Here is a 20,967-nt window from a genome sequence, read left to right as displayed (position 1 = left end):
GTGTTCCAAAATCAGTGGCATTAACGTTTGAATCTTTCATGATCAAATCAGTGTAATTCATGGTGTCTCATGGATTCGATCATGAGACTTTATTGCTCAACTGCAAGGCCCCTAACTTGGGCTCAATTTTGAAGCCCAATTCTAAAGTCCCTTTTGAACAAAGTCTGGGTCGTTCCTTTTATCGGACTATCAGTCCTCTGGCCTGGCTCAAGCATTTTTGGGCGTGATTGGATTAACTGTATCATGCAGCCCAGTTTAAATGGAACATTGGACTACATTTAGTGTTAATTGAGCCCATTAATTAGGATGGAGGTGAGCTATCCCCATAACACAAATAATTGTGGCCCTTCAGATGAGTTAAGTTAATCCTTTTAATTTAAGATTTGAGGTGAGCCATAATTAGACACTTCGTAATAAATGGCCCTCATGTTAATTTCATAATATAGATATAAAATAACCAATTATCGTATTTTGCTTTAGGCACGTTTAATAAATTATCGTGGTCGTGGACACGTTTGTGTGACATGATTATGATCTCAAAAACAAACCGGAGTATGCGTTCGCGCAACTTTGGCCAAATTTTTCTTAATAAAGCGTTATTAATTGTGGACACGTACGTGTAACATGATTTTTGACGCGCCAAAGGAAAAGAGCATACGTACGCGTAACTCAATTCTCTAACTACGAATAATCAAGTGATTTAAAAGCGGTTAATAGATAAATGCACATAGGTCCTAAAAATGAGTATTTAAATAATTTAAGCCAAGTATAAATTGCTAAGCGACCGTGCTAGAACCATAGAACTCGGGAGTGCCTAACACCTTATCCCGGGTTAACAGAATCCCTTGCCTAGATTTCTGTGTTCGCAGACCGTAATTAGAGTTAATTTCCTCAATTCGAGATTTTAACCGATGACTTGGGACACCATAAATTATCCCAAGTGGCGACTCTGATTTTTAATAAATAAACAATCCCGTTTCGATTATCCTTTAATTGAAAAAACTCCCTTATATATATACCCTTTACGGGGTGTGGGTAAAAGGAGGTATGACACTCTTGAACCTCAAGCAAACAGACGAGGACGCCCGCTTCAAGATAATATTCCCATCCCTCCCCCACCTCCACCAAGATCGGAAGACCACCGACAGTTACCGAACAAGGGTTATGCAAGTGTTATAGTCCCGCCCCGCATTAGGGCAGGCAACTTCCAAATCACCAACGTGATGCTTACACTACTTGAGAAACACGGGGATTCTTCACCGGGGCTCCGAATCAAAATGCCTACAAGCATCTCAAGGGGTTCGTCGATACTTGTTAGGGGAGCAAGCAAACAAATGTCTCAGAGGACGCGCGGAGGTTGAGGCTATTTCCCTTTTCACTAGGGGAAAGGCATTGGGCTAGTTAGAGAGATTGCCCAATCATTCCATCTACATTTGGGATGAGTTGGCGGAGAAATTCATTTACAAATTCTTCTCTCTGGGACATATGGCAACACTTCGAGATGAGATTCTTGCATTCAAGCAAGAACCTAATGATCCATTGCACGAGATTTGGGAAAGATATCGTACCATGGTCAAAGAATGCCCAAATAACTATATGACCGAGGCCATGATCCAACAAACCTTCTACAGGGGGATCAACACAACAAATCAATGTGTGGTAAATCAACTCGCCGGAGGGAACTTCATGAACACGCCGAATGCCGAAGCTTGTGAAATACTTGATGAGATGGAGGATACCTCATCAGTGTGGCAAAGTAGAGCCAATGTTCCACAAGGTGACCCTAATGTTATTTACCTACACAAGGAGTTACATGATCATGGGCAAGCTATTGCCGAGTTGACAACTACCATGAACCAATTGGCCAAAGCTCAGCTTCAACAAGTTCAAGGGCTGAAACAAGTACATGCAATGGAATGTGTAAATATAATGATGAACAAGAGATGGCAACAAGGTCAACAAATGCAAAGCCGTCCGGAACAATTCATGCAAGATGATAGTGGTTATGATCAAGGTGATTTGTTCAATGAGCAAGAAGAAGAAGTTCAATATGTCAACAATTATCAAGGCCAAAGAAACAATGCTCAAGGACAAAATCAACAAAAATGGAGATCGCAAGGAAATCAAAGGCAATTGGAACAACCAAGGCCACCAAGGCAATTGGAGTGGTGGCAACAATAATCAAAGCAATTGGAATAATCAAGGTAACCAAGGAAATTGGGGAGGTAATTATCAAGGCAAATGGGGAGGTAATCATCAAGTCAATTGGGGTAACAACAATCAAAGCAACTGGGAAGGAAATAATCAAGAAGGGTGGAACAACAACAACAATCGGGGGCCAGGTTTTAAAAGGCCTCCGATGTTCCAACAGCCGAGGAATCCACCCCTATCCTTTTCAAGGTCCAAGCTCCTCTAATAATTAAATACATCGAATTGAGAATATGTTCAAACAAGTGATGGAGAATAATGCTGACTCTGATGCTCAATTAGCCTCTCGCAACACTTTTATTCGCAATTTGGAGGTTCAATTAGGCCAAATCTCACAAGCTTTGAACACTCATCCTAAGGGGGAACTACCTAGTGATGCGGTGGTAAACCCTAAGGGTGGGAATAATATGGGACATGCTATGGCCGTGACTACTAGAAGTGGAAAAGGTGGAGATGCAACCACCTCAAATCAAAGAAGGATTGTGGATGAAGATTTTGTGGTACAAGAAGATAAAATCCCAAGCAATGTAGTTCAAGCTAATGAAGAAGTGAGAATTGATATTGATGAAAGTTTAGAGGAGATGCAAGAAGAAGTGAACCCCTCTAAGGAACACATGATCGACATGCCGGAACCGGTAATACCAAAGGCTAAGGCACCAATACTAAGGCCTCGTCCTCCATACCCTCAAAGGATTGCAAAGCAAAATAGTGAGAACCAATTCAAAAGGTTTATCGATATGACAAAGAGTTTGTCGATTAATGTACCATTGGTTGAGGCATTGGAACAAATGCCGAGATATGAAAAATTCATGAAGGATTTGGTAACCAAGAAGAGATCGATGAATTGAGAGACAATCAAGATGACACATCAAGTGAGTGCTATTGTGCACTCAATGGCTCCTAAGCTGGAAGATTTGGGCGCTTTCACAATCCCTTGCACTATTGGGAGTGCCGACTTTGCCAAAGCATTATGTGATCTTGGGGAGAGTATCAACTTGATGCCCTATTCGGCATTTAAAACTTTTGGAATGGGGCAACCAAGACCCATATCCATGAGTGTTGCAAATGGTGGATCGTACAATGAAGAGGCTATTGGGTATTATTAATGATGTGTTGGTTCGAATTGACCATCCTCCCGGCGGACATTATGATTCTTGATTATGAAGTGGACTATGAGATGCCTATTATTTTGGGTAGACCTTTCCTTGCTACGGGGAAGGCTCTTGTTGATGTGGAAGCCGGTGACCTCACCTTCCAGGTGGGTGACGAAAAGGTGGTCTTCCATGTGTGCAAATCTATGAGGCAACTAAATAGTAATTAAGTGTCTTCATTCATGGATTTGGTCACCGATGTGATTGTTGATGATCCTAGTGCCACAATGAATGTTTAGGATAATTTGGAAGTTGTTTTGTCCAATCTTGATGATGTTGGGAGAAAGAAGGCTATGTGGAGTGAGTGAATGCATTGGAAGGCATGGGGTCGTATACTTATAAGCCTCGCAAGCTACCTGTGGATCTTGAAAACTGGAAGACTCCTCCAACAAAGCCATCAATCGAGGAGCCTCCCACTTTGGAGTTAAAGCCAATGCGTCCACATCTCAGGTATGAATTCCTTGACCCTTCTTCTACTTTTTCGACTATCCTTTCTTCTTGCTTAACTAACATGCAGTTAGAGTCCACATTGGAGGTGCTAAAAAGGAGGAAAAGACCAATCTGTTGGACTTTGGAGGATATCCGGGGCATAAGCCCCGCCTTTTGCATGCACAAGATTATTTTGGAGGAGGGTGCCAAACCTTCCATTGAACATCAAAGGAGACTAAATGAAGCAATGTAAGAGGTGGTGAAGAAGGAGATAATCAAGTGGTTAGATGCCGGGGCTGTTTACCCCATTTCCGATAGCTCGTGGACTTCTCCGGTGCAATGTGTCCCAAAGAAAGGGGGCATGGCTGTGGTAACAAATGACAAGAATGAATTGATCCTCACAAGAACCATCACCGGGTGGAGAGTGTGCATGGACTATAGTAAGATCAACAAAGTCATGAGGAAAGACCATTTCCCACTCCATTTCTTGATAAAATGCTAGATAGGTTGGTCGGGCGTGCTTTTTATTGCTTTCTTGATGGATACTGCAGCAATAATCAAATCATTATTGCTCATGAGGACCAAGAGTAGACCACTTTCACTTGTCCCTATGGTACTTTTGCATTCTCGTGGATGCCATTTGGGTTGTGTAATGCACTGGCGACTTTTCCATAGTGTATGATGTCTATTTTCACCGACATGGTGGAGGATATTCTTGTGGTCTTTATGGATGATTTTTCTGTGGTTGGGAATTCGTTTGAAGATTTTTCGAACAATTTGGATAGGGTATTGGTTAGATGTAAGGAGACAAATTTGGTGTTGAGTTGGGAGAAGTGTCGCTTCATGGTCGAGAAAGGCATTGTCCTTGGCCACAAAATTTCAAAGCATGGTATTGAGGTTGACAAGGACAAGATTGAGGTGATCTCCAAACTCCCCCCCCCCCTCCCCCTTACATCCGTGAAGAGAGTGAGGAGATTTTTGGGTTATGCGAGTTTCTATCGCCGATTCATCAAGGACTTTTCCAAGGTGGTGAACCCATTGTGCAAACTTTTGGAGAAGGATGCCAAGTTCCATTTCAATGAAGATTTTATGAAGGCATTCGAATTGGTAAAGTTCAAGTTGACTACTACTCCTATTATCACCGCATTAGATTGGAGCTTGCCTTTTGAGCTCAAGTGTGACGCTAGTAATTTTGCGGTTGGAGCGGTGTTGGGGAAAAGAATCAACAAAATCTTTCATCTGATCAACTATGCTAGAAAGACCATGAATGATGCCCAAGTCAACTACACATTGACCAAAAAGGAGCTTCTTGCTATTGTTTTTGCTATGGAGAAGTTCCGACCGTATTTGATGGGCACTAAGGTGATTGTTCACACAGACCATGTGGCGATTCGGTATGATGAGCAAGAAAGATTCTAAAGCAAGATTAATGTGATGGTGATTTTATTGCAAGAGTTTGATCTAGAGATTCAAGACCGCAAGGGTAGTGAAAATCAAGTGGCGAATCACTTGCCCCGCTTGAAGGGGTAGAGGAGGCCACATGTGTTACATCTCGCATTTTCGTACGTTAAAAGTTTCATCTTCAGTTATTCGACTTATTCTCGGGGATAATATTATCTTACGATTAACATATTTATTCTATTTATAACAAGCGATAAATAAGTGTCATGAAGGATATAGGGTGTACGAATTAAAGAAAACAAGTTTCGTATAAAGTGGCCAATTTAGGATAAAATACGGGTCGAGCGATAATACCCGATAATTATGAACTAGTACCATGCAAGGTACCATATGACCACAATAGTATAATATATAAAGTATATATGATATATTTTAAAAATAAATAGAATTTTAAGTAATTTGTGGTAACTATTTTAAATTATGCAGGTAATTGTTTAATTACCGGTTAATGGGACATTACCCAATTAACTATAAGTGGATAAAAACTTAATATTTTACACCCCCAAGTGATGTGGCAGTATAAGGTGACTCTTAGTCACTCCAAGTATTAGGTGGCAACCTAAGCCTAACCTAATTATCAAAAACAAGACATAAGTCTTGTTATGAATCAGAATAGAAAATATAGTTAGAAGGCTTCCTTCTTGGTTTGAAAATTCAAGAATAGAAGACTAACAAAGTCGTTCATCACTTCAACAAAGTAAGAAGCTTGAAATTTTATTCAATTCGTTCAAAGAAGCTCCAACGTCCAAGCACTTCAACACCAAAAATAAAAGCTGATTTCGTTCATCAGTTTCAAAACACAAAAGCTTAATCCGATTTTTGGGTTCTAAGTTCAATCCACGAAGGTTTTCAACAGAATATTATATGGAGTTTTCCCTACTCCAGGTATGTTAAGGCCATCCCTTCTTTCTTTTGGCATGGTCCAAATTATACCGAAAAAACGAGCAAACACACAGTTTTCATAAATTACTTTATTCATAGAGATACTATGGGTGTCTATATTCTTGATTCCCCATGAGAATTATTATTATCTTCTTTTCATGGGTATCAGAATAATACGCAGTTGAAAAAAAAAGTTAATCCAAAAGGAATATTGAGATTTTTATGTATTTTTTATACATTTCACCCATTTATGCATGTGTATTGACCCATGACTAGATGGAGTTATATACACGTATATATGTAAATATATGTATATGGGATATGGGAAAAGGTTACGGCAATATATACGCACTACTACCTGACCAACTGGTATATGTTGATGATGTAGCCCACAGTGGCCGAGACGATATGATAGGATGCCCTCAGTGGCTTGATGATATAATGTACACCCATACCTATGCATGGTACGACATTTATACGCACGTGCATGATATTATAAATGTTTTAGAATTTACAAAGATATTCAGATTTAAAGACGTGTTTCTATATTCCATGTTTCATCTATGTCTTTTACGTACTGATTTTCTTGCCTTACATACTCAGTACATTCTTCGTACTGATGCCCTATTTCATGGGGCCTGCATTTCATGCCCGCAGGTGCAGGTAGCAAGCAGATGGGCCCCCTTCTTAGGATCCCTAATCAGCGAGAGTTAGCGTGCTCCACTTGATCCGGAGCTGCTTTTGATTTTGGTACGATATATATATTTATGTATGTATGCCATGGCTCAGTCCTATCTTTGTACAGTTATGTTTTCATTAGAGGTCTGTAGACAGTATGTCTAGTTGGGTTGTATGTGGCCTTGTCGGCTTTCAGTTTTGGATATATAGTTGTCTATAGCAGCATTACCGGCTCGCCCACTATATTCTGCATGTATACGTACATATGCCTTGTTGGCAGGTTTCCTTCATGTATGTTATTTTTGTAATGCAACATATGTTATTCAGGTTCATATCGTAGATGCATGCTTAGGGGTGTTTGACAGGTAGGACTCAGACACCCGTCGTGGCCCATCGGTTTGGGTCGTGACAAAAGTGATATCAGAGCAGTTCTGTCCTAGGGTTGTCTACAAATCGTGTCTAGTAGAGTCTTGTTTATGGGTGTGTTGTGCACCACACTAATAGACATAAGGCTACAGGACATATAGGATGTTATCCTCTCTTTTTATCTCAGATCGTACTATACAAGAATTCATGTTCCTAATGATATGTTCTATTTTCCGCGATTCCTCCAAAGAGTATGGCCGCCTAGAAGGGAAAGTCCGTGGCTGGTGAGACTACTAGTCAAGCGCCACGAGTTACCAGGGCTCAGGGAGAGTCTCATGGTGAGGTTCCATCTTAGACTTCACATACCCCGCCCTTATCAGAAGAGCTCTGAGGGGCACCAGCTCCAGCGCCTACCCCTATACATTCAACACCTCAGCTGGATGCACCGGATTAGGAGATGAGAGATGTTATTAAGCTATTAACCCGATTAGTAGCCGCGCAGGCTCAGCTTTAGGAAATAGGTATTGATCATGCAGATAGGTCCGTCAGTGCGAGGGTTCTTGGCTTCATTCTTAGACCCTCCAGTATTCACTAGGGCAGATCCGAATGGGGACCCTCAGGTATTTATTGATAGGGTGCAGAGGACGTTAAGGGTAATGAAGGCCACTGAGACTGAGTCAGTTAAGGCTTCCTATAGACTCCAAGATATTGTAGTTAATTGGTACATGCCTTGGGAATTGTCCAGAGGTGAGGATGCCCCTCCAGCAATATGGCAGGAGTTTACATAAGCTTTTCTTCATCATTATTTGCCACTAGAGCTTAGATGGGCAAAAGTTGATAGGTTCTTGACCCTTCAGCGGGGTAACATGAGTGTTCAGAAGTACAGCCTTCAGCTTGATTCATTTGCTAGGTATGATCCCACTATTGTATCTAAGATAGAGGATCGGGTTCACCGGTTTGTGATGGGATTAGAGCCCCACTTGCTTAACGACTGTATGTCAGTCTCACTTCAGCCAGACATGGATATTTCTCATATTCAGGCATACGCTCAGGGTGTAGAGGAGCGTAAACAAAACCAAAGGGCCGATCGTGAGCATGATAAGTCCCAGAATAAGAGAGCGAGGTCTTCGGGTCCTTCTGGTGAGTTTTGAGGTGGTCAAAGGCAGCAGTACCCAAGGTATCCAGCCCAGCCATCGGCTAGTACACCCCCTCAATCGTTCCATATATTCAGTGTATGGTCAGAATTTTAGGGCCTCAAGTTCTCAATATAGGGGTGAGTCAAATTAGATGAGGCCACACCTGCCACGGTGTGCTCAATGTGGTAAGAAACATACCGGGCAGTGTCGTATGGGGTTAGGTGTTTGTTATACTTGTGGTTATCCAGGCCACGTTATGAGGGATTATCCGATGAGAGGTGATGCAAGCATAGCTCAACCATCGGGATCTGTAGCTGGTTCGTCATCATCAGTACGCCCCTTGGGCAAGGTCCCCAAGCACCAATGAGTCATGGTAGAGGAAGAGGCGAAGCATCTAGCTCGAGCAGCCCTCAGAACCACATTTATGCATTGGCAAGATGATAGGACTAAGAGTCATCGCCTGATGTTGTTACAGGTATATTATCAGTTTCCTCGTATGATGTATATGCACAGATTGACCCAGGTTTCACCTTATCATACGTTACTACGTTAGTTGCTAGTAAGTTTGGAATAAAACCTGAATTGGTTAAACTTTTTGAGGTATCTACACCTGTTGGGGACTCGGTGATAGCTAAGCAAGTATATAGGGGTTATATAATACTAGTTCATGGTCGATCTACCATAGCAGATCTAATCGAGTTAGATATGGTAGAATTTGATGTTATAATGGGTATGGATTGGTTGGTTTCTTGTCATGCCAGTGTTGATTGTAGAGCAAAGATAGTTCAATTTTAAATTTCTAAGGGAGCCAGTTTTGGAGTGGAAAGGTAATACGGTGTTGCCGAAAGGAAAATTTATTTCCTACCTCAAGGCAAGGAAGATGATCAGAAAGGCCTATATTTATCACTTAGTTCGGGTTCAAGATGTGGAAGTGGAGTCACCAAATATTCAGTCCATCCCTGTGGTGAATGAGTTTCCCGATATTTGTTCCGATGGGCTTCCAGGTCTCCTGCCAGAGCGAGAAATTGAGTTTGCCATTGACCTACTACCAGATACTCATCCAATATCTATTCCCCCCGATAGAATGGCCCCCGCAGAGCTGAAAGAGTTAAAGGAACAACTAAGAGACTTGCTTGAAAAAGGTTTTATGAGACCTAGTACATCGTCGTGGGGAGCGCCTATGTTGTTTGTGAGAAAGAAAGATGGTTCCTTATGAATGTGTATTGATTATAGGCAGTTGAATAAGGTGACGATCAAGAATAAGTACTTGTTAACGAGAATTGATGATTTATTTGATCAGTTACAAGGTGCCAAGTATTTTTAAAAGATATACTTGAGGTCTGGGTACCATCAGGTAAGGGTTAAGGATGAAGATATTCCGAAGACAACATTCAGGACTAGATATGGGCACTTTGAGTTTCGGGTTATGTCGTACGGTCTGACCAATGCCCCAGCAGTATTCATGGATTTGATGAACCGTGTGTTCAGGTCATTTTTAGATCTGTTCGTAATTGTATTTATCGATGATATATTGGTGTATTATCGTTCAGAGGATGAGCATGTTGATCATTTGCGTACTGTGCTCAGAGTTCTACAAGAAGGGAAGTTGTATGCAAGATTTCCTAAATGTGAATTCTGGTTGAACTCTATAACCTTCCTTGGGCATATCATTTCGGGTGAAGGCATCTGGGTGGATACACAAAAGATTGAGGCAGTAAAGACTTGGCCTAGCCCCACAACATTGACAGAGGTCCGTAGCTTCCTCGGTTTGGCAGGTTATTATAGGAGATTTGTAGAGGGACTTTCTTCCCTTTCAGCACCTTTGACAAAGTTGACTAAGAAGGGAGCAAAGTTTCAATGGGCTGATGCTTGTGAACGAATTTTCCAAGCATTAAAGGATAGATTAACGTCAGCACCGGTTCTAACGCTTCCAGAAGGGATCGATGGTTATATGATCTATTATTATGCTTCAGGCATTGGATTGGGTTGTGTACTGATGCAACATGGTAAGGTTGTGGCTTATGCTTCTAGGCAACTAAGAAAGTAAGAGAAGAACTACCCGACCCACGATTTAGAGTTAGCCATGGTGATTCATGCACTAAAGATGAGGACGCACTACTTGTATGACATTCATGTTGATATCTATACAGATCATAAGAGCCTCCAATACATCTTCAGCAAAAGGAATTGAATCTACGTCAAAGGAGATAGTTGGAGCTACTTAAAGACTATGACGTTGATATATTATACCATCCGGGGAAGGCGAACGTAGTAGCCGATGCCCTCAGCCATAGATCTATGGGTAGCCTATTTTATTTATAGCCAGAAAAGAAAGGAATAGACCATGAGGTTCATCAGCTAGCTAGTCTCGGAGTTCGGTTACTAGACTCAGTTAACATTGAAATTACTCTTGAGGATACGGCAACATCCTCTTTAGTAACTAAAGTAAAAGAATGCCAGTATGAGGATCCTGTGTTAGTTCATTATAGGGATACCACACTTTAGAAGGAGAAGATGCCGTTTGAAATTACAGAAGATGGGGTCCTCAGATATCGAGGACGATTATGTGTGCCTAATGTTGCAGGGCTGTATTGGCAGGTTATGGGAGAAACTCACTATTCTCGTTATTCTATCCATCCAGGAGAAACAAAGATGTATCATGATATCAGGGAAGTGTATTGGTGGGACGGAATGAAAAAGGATATAGTAGAGTTTGTTGCTCAGTGTCCTAACTGTCAGCAGGTTAAAATTGAGCATCAGAAACCCGGTGGGTTATTGTAAGATATGGAGATTCCGACTTGGAAGTGGGAAGTAATCAATATAGACTTAATCTTAGGCTTACCTCATACCCAGCATAAGTCTGATTCGATATGGGTGATTGTTGATAGACTTTATATCAAGGAGATAGTACGACTGCATGGTGTCTATGTATCTATTATCTCGGATAGAGGAGCTCAATTTACAACTAACTTCTAGAGTTCCTTCCAAAAAGGATTGGGGACTCAAGTAAGTCTTAATACAACATTTCATCCCCAGACAGACGGACAGGCTGAGCGTACTATTCAGACACTAGAGGATATGTTACAAGCTTGTGTAATAGACTTCAAAGGTTGTTGGGATGATCATTTGTCGCTTATTGAGTTCGCATATAATAATAGTTACCATTCTAGTATTCGGATGGCTCCATACGAAGCTTTTTACGGACAAAAATGTAGATCGCCTATAGGGTGGTTCGTTGTTGGAGAATCTGGATTACATGGGCCAGACCTAGATCACTAATCCATAGAAAAAGTAATGTTGATTCGGGATCGACTATTGACAGCTCAGAGTCGTCAGAAGTCATATTCTAATGTACAACGACGAGATTTAGTGTTCAAGGTTGATGACTGGGTATTCTTAAAGGTGTCACCTATGAAGGGTGTAATGAGGTTTTGCAAGAAAGGAAAACTTAGCCCACGATATATTGGGCCTTATAGGATTAATCAGAAAGTGGGCCAAGTAGCTTATGAGTTAGAATTACCCTCAGAATTGGAGTCTGTCCATCCGGTTTTTCACATATCTATGTTATGGAAGTGCATTGGCGATCCTACCCGAGTGGTGCCCATGAATAATATACAGAGTACAGAAGACTTATCATACGAGAAAGTTCTGGTTGCCATCCTAGACCGACAAATCTGCAAGCTGCAGAATAAGGAGGTAGCCTCCGTGAAAGTACTTTGGAGGAACAACAATGTGGAAGAAATGACTTGGGAGGCCAAAAAAGACATGAAGTCTAGACATCCCTACTTATTTCCTCCTTAGGAGAAGGGTCCAACTGAGACGTCATAACAGTAAGGTACGTGTATACATTCTTGTGTTGGTTATTATCGTTGGTCGTGTGAGGCCATTGTCGTTATTCATAATTATGGTCCTGTGTGGGATTAGGTTATTAAGCTTCTACGAGAAGAGTTGGTAGTGGTGTTGTTACAGAGGCAACCCTGCAAAAGTTACATAGATCACGGGGAGTTGAACATTCGAGGACGAATGTTTCTAGGGGGGAAGGATGTTACATCTCGCATTTTCGTACGTTAAAAGTTTCACCTTCAGTTAATCGACGTAGTCTCAGGGATGAGATTATCTTGAGATTAACATATTTACGCTATTTATAAAAAGCTATAAATAAGTGTCATGAAGGATAAAGGGTGCACAAATTAAAGAAAACGAGTTTTGTTGAAAGTGGCCAATTTGGGATAAAATACGGGCCGAGCGATAATACCCGATAATTATGAACTAATACCATGCAAGGTACCATATCACCAGTGTAGTATATATATAAAGTATATAAAAAAATAAGTGGAATTTTAAGTAAATTTGGTCATTTTTAAATTATGCGGGTAATTGTTTAATTACCGGGTAACGGGACATTACCCAATTAACTAATAAGTGGATGAAAACTTAATAATTTACACCCCAAGTGACGTGGCAGAATAAGGTGACTCTTAGTCACTCCAAGTATTAGGTGGCAACCTAGGCCTAACCTAATTATCCAAAACAAGACATAAGTCTTGTTATGGATTAGAAATAGAAAATAATGTTAGAAGGCTTCCTTCTTGGTTTGAAAATTCAAGAACAGAAGACTAACAAAGTCGTTCATCACTTCAACAAAGTAAGAAGCTTGAAATTTTGTTCAATTTGTTCAAAGAAGCTCCAACGTCCAGACACTTTAACACCAAAAATAGAAGCCGATTTCCTTCATTAGTTTCAAAACGCAAAAGCTTAATCCGATTTTTGGGTTCTAAGTTCAATCCACAAAGGTTTTCAACGGGATATTATACGGAATTTTCCCTACTCCAGGTATGTTAAGGTCATCCCTTCTTTCTTTTGGCATGGTCTAAATTATACTAAAGAAACAAGCAAACACACGGTTTCCATAAATAGGAAGCTTCTAGTGGGGGTTTCTAAGGGAATTTCAGATTTTAGGTGTTTGAACTTGGGGAGCAAGTCAGAAAATGAGGGTTCAATGGGCAAAAATAAAGTTAAAGGAAGGACTAGAAATGAAAACTGAAACCTGGGGTCTGCCCTAGTGACTTGCCTATAAAGGCATTCTTACTTGCCTTAGAAGGCAAGGATTTTAAGAGCTAAAAATTCCCTAAAAATTCCAGACGGCAAAAACTTCAGAAAAATACTGTTTCATTGAGTTCTTCTGCTAATTTCTGAAATTTTCCTGGTGATACAAAAAGTCTTGACTAGCTGACCTTAGACATGAATTAAAATCAGCTTGGTTGAAGTTTTCCTGGTCCATTGTTTGGATTGGACTGGTTTCTGGTCGTTTACTTCAATTTCTGGGTTTTGAAATTTGATTTTGGAGCTGCTGGTTGGTTCTGTTGATTTGTTTTTGCTGCTGACCCTTGCTCTTGTTACTGCTTGTTATTGATCTTCTTACCCCTCTCTTATCTGTTCTCTCATGTACATTTTCTTAAGCTTTACTCGATGTAAGTACTATAATGAAGATGGAAATAAAAGCTAAAAGCCTGACAATCAACCTGGCGTTACTTCATTTGCATTTTTCTTCATGTTATTGTTGTACTTTGGTCATTTGAAGTGTCACGAATTCTGATACTGTTATTTGATGAGATTGATTCATATAGTTATAATTATATTGGGACTATGGTGTTGTATGAGAAAATTCAGTCGTATTAAATGAACCCTTGACTTGTATGGCTTTAAGTGATTTAGATCTGCCATTATATCCGAATGGTAGCATTTAAAGGGAAGTTAATATGCAGTCTATTTTGGTAATAAGCGTGATTATGTATTTAGTGTTCTGTTACAGCAACTTTACAATTCCTAATGTGTAAATGGACATTGTATCAGTGTGGTTAGGCCTGACAGATGGTTTGAATTAGTTATTATCGTAATGTTGATTAATACTTTCTAAAAACAAAAAGGGAAAGCTAGTTTTGATAAATTGGATTCTCCAGCTGTTAAGTGCCAATTCTCAGAAGTTGTTGATATCTCTTTCCATGAGATTCTGAAGACTAGAGTTGCATGTTATTTAGTTATCCAGAATTTAAAGTTACATGTTATTTAGTTATAGAGGCGTGGTCCTGTTTTGTGTTCCAAAATCAGTGGCATTAACGTTTGAATCTTTCATGATCAAATCAGTGTAATTCTGGGTGTCTCATGGATTCGATCCTGAGACATTATTGCTCAACTGCAGGGCCCCTAACTTGGGCCCAATTTTGAAGCCCAATCCTAAAGTCCCTTTTGAACAAAGTCTGGGTCGTTCCTTTTATCGGACTATTAGTCCTCTGGCCTGGCTCAAGCATTTTTGGCCGTGATTGGATTAACTGTATCATGCAGCCCAGTTTAAATGGAACATTGGACAACATTTAGTGTTAATTGAGCCCATTAATTAGGCTGGAGGTGAGCTATCCCCATAACACAAACCTCCGGATGAGTTAAGTTAATCTTTTTAATTTAAGATTTGAGGTGAGCCATAATTAGACACTTCGTAATAAATGGCCCTCATGTTAATTTCATAATATAGATATAAAATAACCAATTATCGTAGTTTGCTTTAGGCACGTTTAATATATTATCGTGGTCGTGGACACGTTTACGTGACATGATTATGATCTCAAAAACAAAACCGGAGTATGCTTTCGCGCAACTTTGGCCAAATTTTTCTTCATAAAGCGTTATTAATTGTGGACACGTACGCGTGACATGATTTTTGACGCGCCAAAGGAATAGAGCATATGTACGCGTAACTCAATTCTCTAACTACGAATAATCAAGTGATTTAAAAGCGGTTAATAGATAAATGCACATAGGTCCTAAAAATGAGTATTTAAATAATTTAAGCCAAGTATAAATTGCTAAGCGACCGTGCTAGAACCATGGAACTCGGGAGTGCCTAACACCTTATCCCAGGTTAACAGAATCCCTTGCCTAGATTTCTGTGTTCGCAGACTGTAATTAGAGTCAATTTCCTCAATTCGATATTTTAACCGGTGACTTGGGACACCATAAATTATCCCAAGTGGCGACTCTGATTTTTAATAAATAAACAATCCCGTTTCGATTATCCTTTAATTGAAAAAACTCACTTATAAATATACCCTTTACGGGGTGTGGGTAAAAGGAGGTGTGACACTCTTGAACCTCAAGCAAATAGACAAGGACGCCCACTTCAAGATAATAGTCCCATCCCTCCCCCACATCCACCAAGATCGGAAGCCCACCGACAGTTACCGAACAAGGGTTATGCAAGTGTTATAGTCCCGCCCCGCATTAGGGCAGGCAACTTCCAAATCACCAACGTGATGCTTACACTACTTGAGAAACACGGGGATTCTTCACCGGGGCTCCGAATCAAAATGCCTACAAGCATCTCAAGGGGTTCGTCGATACTTTTTAGGAGAGCAAGCAAAAAAATGTCTCAGAGGACGCGCGGAGGTTGAGGCTATTTCCCTTTTCACTAGGGGGAAAGGCATTGGACTAGTTAGAGAGATTGCCCAATCATTCCATCTACATTTGGGATGAGTTGGCGGGAGAAATTCATATCCAAATTCTTCTCTCTTGGACATATGGCAACACTTCGGGATGAGATTCTTGCATTCAAGCAAGAACCTAATGATCCATTGCACGAGATTTGGGAAAGATATCGTACCATGGTCAAAGAATGCCCAAATAACTTATATGACCGAGGCCATGATCCAACAAACCTTCTACAGGGGGATCAACACAACAAATCAATGTGTGGTAAATCAACTCGCCGGAGGGAACTTCATGAACACGCCGAATGCCGAAGCTTGTGAAATACTTGATGAGATGGAGGATACCTCATCAGTGTGGCAAAGTAGAGCCAATGTTCCACAAGGTGACCCTAATGTTATTTACCTACACAAGGAGTTACATGATCATGGGCAAGCTATTGCCGAGTTGACAACTACCATGAACCAATTGGCCAAAGCTCAGCTTCAACGAGTTCAAGGGCTGAAACAAGTACATGCAATGGAATGTGTAAATATAATGATGAACAAGAGACGGCAACAAGGTCAACAAATGCAAAGTCGTCCGGAACAATTCATGCAAGATGATAGTGGTTATGATCAAGGTGATTTGTTCAATGAGCAAGAAGAAGAAGTTCAATATGTCAACAATTATCAAGGTCAAATAAACAATGCTCAAGGACAAAATCAACAAAAATGGAGATCGCAAGGAAATCAAAGGCAATTGGAACAACCAAGGCCACCAAGGCAATTGGAGTGGTGGCAACAATAATCAAAGCAATTGGAATAATCAAGGTAACCAAGGAAATTGGGGAGGTAATTATCAAGGCAAATGGGGAGGTAATCATCAAGTCAATTGGGGTAACAACAATCAAAGCAATTGGGGAGGAAATAATCAAGAAGGATGGAACAACAACAACAATAGGGGGCCAGGTTTTAAAAGGCCTCCGATGTTCCAACAACCGAGGAATCCACCCCTATCCTTCTCAAGGTCCAAGCTCCTCTAATAATTAAATACATCGAATTGAGAATATGTTCAAACAGGTGATGGAGAATAATGCTGACTCTGATGCTCAATTAGCCTCTCGCAACACTTTTATTCGCAATTTGGAGGTTCAATGAGGCCAAATCTCACAAGCTTTGAACACTCGTCCTAAGGGGGCACTGCCTAGTGATACGGTGGTAAACCCTAAGGGTGGGAATAATATGGGACATGCTATGGCTGTGACTACTAGAAGTGGAAAAAGTGGAGATGCAACCACCTCAAATCAAATAAGTATTGTGGATGAAGATGTTGTGGTACAAGAAGATAAAATCCCAAGCAATGTAGTTCAAGCTAATGAAGAAGTGAGAATTGATATTGATGAAAGTTTGGAGGAGACGCAAGAAGATGTGAACCCCTCTAAGGAACACATGATCGACATGCCGGAACCGATAATACCAAAGGCTAAGGCACCAATACCAAGGCCTCCTCCTCCATACCCTCAAAGGCTTGCAAAGCAAAATAGTGAGAACCAATTCAAAAGGTTTATCAATATGACAAAGAGTTTGTCGATTAATGTACCATTGGTTGAGGCATTGGAACAAATGCCGAGATATGAAAAATTCATGAAGGATTTGGTAACCAAGAAGAGATCGATGAATTGAGAGACAATCAAGATCACACATCAACTGAGTGCTATTGTGCACTCAATGGCTCCTAAGTTGGAAGATCTGGGCGCTTTCACAATCCCTTGCACTATTGGGAGTGCCGACTTTGCCAAAGCATTATGTGATCTTGGGGAGAGTATCAACTTGATTCCCTATTCGGTATTTAAAACTTTGGGAATGGGGCAACCAAGACCCATATCCATGAGTGTTACAAATGGTGGATCGTACAATGAAGAGGCTATTGGGTATTATTAATGATGTGTTGGTTCGAGTTGACCATCCTCCCGGCGGACATTATGATTCTTGATTATGAAGTGGACTATGAGGTGCCTATTATTTTGGGTAGACCTTTCCTTGCTACGGGGAAGGCTCTTGTTGATGTGGAAGCCGGTGAGTTCACCTTCCAGGTGGGTGACGAAAAGGTGGTCTTCCATGTGTGCAAATCTATTAGGCAACTGAATAGTAATTAAGTGTCTTCATTCGTGGATTTGGTCACCGATGTGATTGTTGATGATCCTAGTGCCACAATGAATGTTTAGGATAATTTGGAAGTTGTTTTGTCCAATCTTGATGATGTTGGGAGAAAGAAGTCTATGTGGAGTGAGTGAATGCATTGGAAGGCATGGGGTCGTATACTTATAAGCCTCGCAAGCTACCTTTGGATCTTGAAAACTGGAAGATTCCTCCAGCAAAGCCCTCAATCGAGGAGCCTCCCACTTTGGAGTTAAAGCCAATGCCTCCACATCTCAGGTATGAATTTCTTGGCCCTTCTTCTACTTTGTCGATTATCCTTTCTTCTTGCTTAACTAACATGCAGTTAGAGTCCACATTGGAGGTGCTAAAAAGGAGGAAAAGAGCAATCTGTTGGACTTTGGAGGATATCCGGGGCATAAGCCCCGCCTTTTGCATGCACAAGATTATTTTGGAGGAGGGTGCCAAACCCTCCATTGAACATCAAAGGAGACTAAATAAAGCAATACAAGAGGTGGTAAAGAAGGAGATAATCAAGTGGTTAGATGTCGGGGTTGTTTACCCCATTTCCGATAGCTCGTGGACTTCTCCGGTGCAATGTGTCCCAAAGAAAGGGGGCATGGTTGTGGTAACAAATGACAAGAATGAATTGATCCTTACAAGAACCATCACCGGGTGGAGAGTGTTCATGGACTATAGTAAGATCAACAAAGTCATGAGGAAAGACCATTTCCCACTCCATTTCTTGATAAAATGCTAGATAGGTTGGCCGGACGTGCTTTTTATTGCTTTCTTGATGGATACTCCAGCAATAATCAAATCCTTATTTCTCCTGAGGACCAAGAGAAGACCACTTTCACTTGTACCTATGGTACTTTTGCATTCTCGCGGATGCCATTTGGGTTGTGTAATGCACTGGCGACTTTTCAACAGTGTATGATGGCTATTTTCACAGACATGGTCGAGGATATTCTTGTGGTCTTTATGGATGATTTTTCTGTGGTTTAGAATTCGTTTGAAGATTGTTCGAACAATTTGGATAGGGTATTGGTTAGATGTAAGGAGCCAAATTTGGTGTTGAATTGGGAGAAGTGTCGCTTCATGGTCGAGGAAGGCATTGTCCTTGGCCACAAAATTTCAAAGCATGGTATTGAGGTTGACAAGGACAAGATTGAGGTGATCTCCAAACTCCCCCCCCCTCCCCCTTACATCCGTGAAGAGAGTGAGGAGCTTCTTGGGTTATGCGGGTTTCTATCACCGATTCACCAAGGACTTTTCCAAGGTGGTGAACCCATTGTGCAAACTTTTGGAGAAGGATGCCAAGTTCCATTTCAATGAAGATTTTATGAAGGCATTCGAATTGGTAAAGTTCAAGTTGACTACTACTCCTATTATCACCGCATTAGATTGGAGCTTGCCTTTTGAGCTCAAGTGTGACGCTAGTAATTTTGCGGTTGGAGCGGTGTTGGGGAAAAGAATCAACAAAATCTTTCATTCGATCAACTATGCTAGAAAGACCATGAATGATGCCCAAGTCAACTACACATTGACCAAAAAGGAGTTTCTTGCTATTGTTTTTGCTATGGAGAAGTTCTGGCAGTATTTGATGGGCACTAAGGTGATTGTTCACACCGACCATGTGGCGCTTCGGTATGATGAGCAAGAAAGATTCTAAAGCAAGATTAATGTGATGGGTGATTTTATTGCAAGAGTTTGATCTAGAGATTCAAGACCGCAAGGGTAGTGAAAATCAAGTGGCGAACCACTTGCCCTGCTTGAAGGGGGAGAGGAGGCCACATGTGTTACATCTCGCATTTTCGTACGTTAAAAGTTTCATCTTCAGTTAATCGACTTATTCTCGGGGATAATATTATTATAAGATTAACATATTTATGCTATTTATAACAAGCGATAAATAAGTGTCATGAAGGATATAGGGTGCACGAATTAAAGAAAACAAGTTTCGTATAAAGTGGCCAATTTAGGATAAAATACGGGTCGAGCGATAATACCCGATAATTATGAACTAGTACTATGCAAGGTACCATATGACCACGGTAGTATATATATAGTATATTAAAATTAAGTTGAATTTTAAGTAATTTGGGGAAATTTTTAAATTATGTGGGTAATTGGTTAATTACCGGGTAACAGGACATTACCCAATTAACTAATAAGTGGATAAAAACTTAATATTTTACACCCCCAAGTGATGTGGCAGTATAAGGTGACTCTTAGTCACTCCAAGTATTAGGTAGAAACCTAAGCCTAACCTAATTATCAAAAACAAGACATAAGTCTTGTTATGGATCAGAATAGAAAATATAGTTAGAAGGCTTCCTTCTTGGTTTGAAAATTCAAGAATAGAAGACTAACAAAGTCGTTCATCACTTCAACAAAGTAAGAAACTTGAAATTTTATTCAATTTTTTCAAAGAAGCTCCAACGTCCAAGCACTTCAACCCAAAAAATAGAAGCTGATTTCGTTCATCAGTTTCAAAACACAGAAGCTTAATCCGATTTTTGGGTTCTAAGTTCAATCCGCGAAGGTTTTCAACGGAATATTATATGGAGTTTTCCCTACTCCAGGTATGTTAAGGTCATCCCTTCTTTCTTTTGGCATGGTCCAAATTATACCGAAGAAATGAGCAAACACACAGTTTTCATAAATTACTCTATTCATAGAGATACTATGGGTGTCTATATTCTTGATTTCCCATGAGAATTATTATTATCTTCTTTTTATGGGTCTCAGAATAATACGCAGTTGAAAAAAAAGTTTATCCAAAAGGAATATTGAGATTTTTACGTATTTTTTATACATTTCACCCATTTATGCATGTGTATTGACCCATGACTAGATGGCGTTATATACGCGTATATATGTAAATATATGTATATGGGATATGGGAAAAGGTTACGGCAATATATACGCACTACTACCTGACCAACTGGTATATGTTGATGATGTTGCCCACAGTGGCCGAGACGATATGATGGGATGCCCTCAGTGGCTTGATGATATAATGTACACCCATAC

Source organism: Nicotiana tabacum, chromosome 5 (assembly GCF_000715075.1).
Source record: "Nicotiana tabacum cultivar K326 chromosome 5, ASM71507v2, whole genome shotgun sequence".
Lineage (NCBI taxonomy): Eukaryota > Viridiplantae > Streptophyta > Magnoliopsida > Solanales > Solanaceae > Nicotiana > Nicotiana tabacum.
The sequence above is the reverse complement of the archived record's forward strand: the minus strand, read 5'-3'. Positions refer to the sequence as shown.